The sequence below is a fragment of the Convolutriloba macropyga genome, chromosome 6, assembly GCF_964194025.1.
Source record: "Convolutriloba macropyga chromosome 6, txConMacr16.3, whole genome shotgun sequence".
Classification (NCBI taxonomy): Eukaryota; Metazoa; Xenacoelomorpha; order Acoela; family Convolutidae; genus Convolutriloba; species Convolutriloba macropyga.
In genome coordinates this window covers 51,930,770-51,936,769 of record NC_134473.1, presented here as the reverse complement: position 1 = coordinate 51,936,769, position 6,000 = coordinate 51,930,770, and positions in this window count along the sequence as shown.

Genomic DNA, 6,000 nt, shown 5'->3' with positions numbered 1-6,000 from the left:
GTAACATTAACACTTAGGCAAAGGATGGCTAACTTTAGATAAGAGAGAAATCCGTTTTTTTGCGATATTTTGCTGACTTGCCGCTCGTTGACTGCTGCTTTGAGTGGTATTGCTTTTTCAATAAAAGACTTCTTCACGGCTGTTAATAAAAAGGAACAATGTTTACCGTTCAGCTGTTTGCTTCATCTGTTTGAAACACTTTTTTTTGTTCCGATAATTTTTTGGACTTTAGATAGCTTTTAAAAAAAAACAATCCACGACATTTAATTCTTGTTCTCCTATTCATAGTCCCTTTTGACATCTTGCCTAATCACCATTGATGATGACAAAATGTACTGAGAAAAGGTCATTTTCAATGCGTTCAGTTCCATAAAAGATTTATGCTCATGGAGATTACCTTTTTTTAAACAAAACGTTTTTCATAACAGAACATTTGCCTTTTGAATCCTGTTCTGACATGTCGTTCTCAAATTTCGTTTTTTTTTCCTTCCTGTTGTTGACAGCCTTGTTGAGTTTCAAATCGAATCAATTTAAAAAAGTTCGCACCTCAATTGTTCTGACTCTCTATACGTAATAATTTTAATGGTTTTCCAGGAAACAAATTTTGCCTATAGTTAAAAAAAGATTAATTTTGAATTCACTACTGACAAACACTTAGTTTTTCAGTAGCAAAAAATAAAGAGGTCTGCATTGCTCCCTAGCGAAGTATATTGTCTGGTTTTTGACTCTTTTCTTAGAGAACTTGAGTTTGTAGGCTTGACTTTCATATATATTCCTTCCAATTTTTAATCAGTGAAAGTTAAATTTAACTGGTTTACGAAAAGGCAAATTTTAGCGCCACGCAAAATTGGATTAAAAAACTAATTAATGCTATTTCATCCAAAATATAGAAGAAAAATTATTTCACATATTTTTTGATTCAAAATTGTTAGCATTTTTGACAACCCTAAGTCCTTAATTTCACTTCTTAATTTTATTGCTTTTTCTTTTTTTTCGAGAAAAACCTGAGCTTTAAATTCAGTCATTACACGAAAAAAGCATAATTTCTTGAAAAATTCATGTTACCGTTCTCTCAGTTAGATGAGAGTAATAGCAACATGAAACAACCAGGAATTAAATTAAGCACGTTTCCAATTTTATTTACTAATTATAAAATAAAATTCTATCAAAGATTTACAGCCTAATTATGAAAAGCTGTGATAAAGTTCTAAGTAAGAAAAACTCTTAGTAAGCATGTAAGATGTCAGGTTAGGGGGGCTGGGTATTTTTAGTAGGGTAAAACGATGTAAGATAAACGGAGTTATGGGGAGAAAGGGGGAATTGTTGTCCAATTCTCATCCCCATTACACCCCTTCTTTTGCATCGTTTTACCGCCATAACCCTCTTCTCTTGCATCTTATTCCCCCAATACCCCCTACTCTTGCATCGTTTTACCCCCATTAACCTACTACTCTTAAATAATTTAACTCCCATTATCTTTGTTCGCTTGCATCGTTTTGCTCACATTACCCCCTGCTATTGCATAGGTGTACCCCCATTACCGCTACTCTTGCGTCCAGTTACCCCCCAAAAGCACCTCGTACTCTTGCACCATTTCACCCAACCAACATTACGCCTATTACCTCTTCTCTTGCATCGAATTACCTATCCCTACCCTATTACCCCCCAAAATGATAATGAGTAATGGGGGAGTTCGCCAAAAACTTCCCCCGATTACATCCTAATCTCACACCACTTTTTGATAAAAGAAATTGTCACTGCTATTGATATAAAAAACGAAGCAGTAGCACATAAGTTTTCATTTGGAAATGTAATTCATATCATTATCAATTCATATCCGCAAAACTTTAAGTTTGTCATTCTTCAAGATTTTGTTACCAAACTCAAATAGTTTGATCACATTGATTTCAAAACAAATAAATGTAATCAAACAAGAGAAGCCAGAAGAAAGAGAGATTGGTAGAAATGTATAAGGAAAAGAACCAACATTTTAGTTTTTTAGCGTCAAGAAGGTCATTCTCTTCTACAAAATGGAACGATGGCTTATCAATTTCAACACAAATTGAATAAAATTTCTCATGTCAACATGCGGGTCTGTTTCTAATAAATGACTGAGCAAGAATGAAAATAGTTTAGAGAGAACATTTTACAAGTCGATATTGTAGACATTTTAACTTCTATAGGCTAAGAATCTCAGAGCCAGAAAGCCACAGTCGCATATTTTTCTAAGATGTTTTTTCAATAAGTTTTTCAAAAACGCATTCTGCAGAAAATTGCTCAATCTCCGGAAAGTTTTATTTCATTTCAAAAACGACTTTTCCAGATTTTTGACATTGAAAAATATTTTGAATTACATAAGCACTGAAATATTCTATGGGCTTCCAAAGCAGCAAATTATCCGAAGAAATTTTTTCCAAGTTTTGCGATAATCTTAGATGACAGCAAAGTCCAGAATCGTCAGTTTTAAGTTTCACTCTAAGTGGAGTGACCCACGAGAAATCGAAAATTTCTGGAACTAGAAATGGCAACTACATACCAACAGAAATCCGGAAAGAAAAAATCAAAATATAAATGTAAGTAGAAGTTAAAAAGTCAATTGATCAAACTAAATAACCCTCTTCCACTAGATGGACAACTTTTAGAACTTATTTTTACTTCAAGTATTAAAATCAAACTATTCAAGTATTTATAGAATTATAATTTAAATTGAAAATAACATACATCGAATAAACAAAAAATCTGTTCAATGCCGATTTCGTTTTACTAAAATTCTTTTGAACCTTGATTTTTACAAAATCAAAAAGCACAAAAACTTACTCTTGAATACTTCAGCTAATTGTTGCCAATCATTCTGAAAAAAACTGCGAGATGTTTTCGGCCTGCCCCTCTTATTTTGACTTTTTTAAGGGCATCCCAGGCAAGCTTTTGTGGTATCATTTCAAAGCCCTCGAATTTCACTACAAAGAAAATCTAGAAATTTTTTTTCGGGAAAAAATTCAACATTTTCTAACCTCCATTCAAGGCAATTTAACGGGATTTTTGAGCAAATTTTTGCTAAAATTGGATCAAAATTGAATAATATACGACATTTAGCGTTTTATTACAGGGTATTTTTGCAAAACAAGTGTTTAATTTTTTTTCAATCTCCCAATATAGTACAGAACTACCAAAAAGCTCTGTTTCTTGAGAAAAAAAATTGTGCAAACTTTTAGCCAAATTTTGAAATGATATTGAGTTTTTAACACGTCAGTAACCTCTGTTAAACCATGCTCCCGTCCAGCATTCAGCTTTTATAATTTTTTGCCAAAGTACTGATAATCAGGGAGAAAATCAATTGAGAAATGTCTAAAAAGGGTTAATTGTTGAAAAGTTTTTGAAAAATCGAAATTTTCAAAGATAAACCAAATCAAACTTTAAAAATAGAACAAAATTTATGTTCAATGGATAGCATGAACTATATATTCATGCACAAGTGACTGAACAGCAATCAACGTTGAGTCATTCAGCTTTTTAAACTTCTCTGGACTACACTGAAATTTGAAGAAAACAAATCAGACAACTTTTAAAAATCTGATCACCTATTACACCACTAATATATTTTTTCACTTTTGTCTCATTCATTAAAACAAAAAAGAATTTGATTCATTATGAGCAATCCAAGTACTCAGTAATTTAATATTGCGTTCTACTTTTATATAATTTATACTGTTTTTGGATGGAGTTCTTTTTGCAAAGACCTCTTCATTACCATCGATGATTTTGAAGTCAATTGGATGTCAAAATTGAGCTGGCACATCAAAAATATAAGATCACTCTGATGCAGCACAGTAACATTAACACTTAGGCAAAGGATGGCTAACTTTAGATAAGAGAGAAATCCGTTTTTTTGCGATATTTTGCTGACTTGCCGCTCGTTGACTGCTGCTTTGAGTGGTATTGCTTTTTCAATAAAAGACTTCTTCACGGCTGTTAATAAAAAGGAACAATGTTTACCGTTCAGCTGTTTGCTTCATCTGTTTGAAACACTTTTTTTTGTTCCGATAATTTTTTGGACTTTAGATAGCTTTTAAAAAAAAACAATCCACGACATTTAATTCTTGTTCTCCTATTCATAGTCCCTTTTGACATCTTGCCTAATCACCATTGATGATGACAAAATGTACTGAGAAAAGGTCATTTTCAATGCGTTCAGTTCCATAAAAGATTTATGCTCATGGAGATTACCTTTTTTTAAACAAAACGTTTTTCATAACAGAACATTTGCCTTTTGAATCCTGTTCTGACATGTCGTTCTCAAATTTCGTTTTTTGTTCCTTCCTGTTGTTGACAGCCTTGTTGAGTTTCAAATCGAATCAATTTAAAAAAGTTCGCACCTCAATTGTTCTGACTCTCTATATTTAATAATCTTAATGGTTTTCCAGGAAACAAATTTTGCCTACAGTTAAAAAAAGAAATTAAATTTGATTTCAATACTGACAAACTCTTCGTCTTTCTGTAGCACAAAAATAAAGAGGTCTGAATTGCTCCCTAGCAAATTATATTGTCTGGTTTTTGACTCTTTTCTTTGAGAATTTGAGTTTGTAGGCTTGATTTTCATATATATTTGTATACATATATATATATATATATATATATATATATATATATATATATATATATATATATATATATATATAAATAAATAAATATCTATATATGTATCTTCGGAGTTTTAAAAACGAAAGAATAGCACAATTTTATCACTTGTTCAGATGCCTCGGAGATCTTTCTGTTTAATTTTTCACGTATATAAGCTGCCAAATCAAAGTTTTCACATTAAAAACATATCTCGCAAGATGAAGAGAACAAAGTCTTTTTTAATTAGGTCGTACATTTTTTGAACATAATTTTACACATAAATTGAATATTTTACACATAAATCAGCCTCAAATCTTTTGCATTTTTATAAATATATTTTTTGTTCTTTCTAGAGCTATAATGATTTAGCCAGTGTTGTAATGTGTGAGACGCCAGATCTTATGGGAACAAAATCACATTTAATAGTCTTTGCCAGATCTTTAGATCCTCATAGTTTTTTCATTCATAACCATTTAATTAAGTGACTTTGGCGCGTAAGTAGCACTCTAAGCTCAATCTGTGTGTTAACCTGATTTTTCCTTTTTGTTTGAAAACTAAATTTAATATTTCTTTCTTAATTGTGTAACCCGTTGTGCTTATTCGTTAGCAGAAGTGGTCAGTTGTCTTGATTGCAATTAGTTGATCCAAATGGCATTTTCCTTGTAGTTTCTTTGCTTCACTTTTGTTGACTTGTCCAACTATGATTATAAAATTTTCAACTAAATTTATTCGATGAAATTTTTTTACGGCATGTTAATAATAAGGACTAGTGACTGTTTGATGAAATTTAATTCTTTCATCTTTACCGGAACAACGTCTAGTAGATGATGCATGAACACATTGAAAAGGTTGGAAACAATTTTTAACTGTTGTCAAAAAAGGGCCAAAAAATCGAAAAAAATTTGACGATTTTCATAATTCTCAGTTACCGTATTTGGAAATCCGACTCTCTTTTGTTGATAAGTTTTACATGGTTTTTTTCAGTAAACAGTTTTTGCCTAAACTTTAAAGAACCTTACATTTAATTTTACTTTTGATGAACGTTTCGTCTTTCTGTACAAAATGCAAAATATTTGATTGTTCTGAACTGCTCTTTAGCAAATTATTTTTTCCTTCTTTCTGACTCGGTATGTGCGTACCTTATGGTTCAATCCAAATAAATAATTTCTTGAGGATTTGGTTTTTTAGATTTGTTGCTCATAAAATTTATATATATATATATATATATATATATAACTATATGTATAAATAAAATTATATATAGTTATATATATATATATATATATATATATATATATATATATATATATACATATATATATTTATATATAAATCTGTATATGTATATATATATATATATATATATGTATATACATAGATATA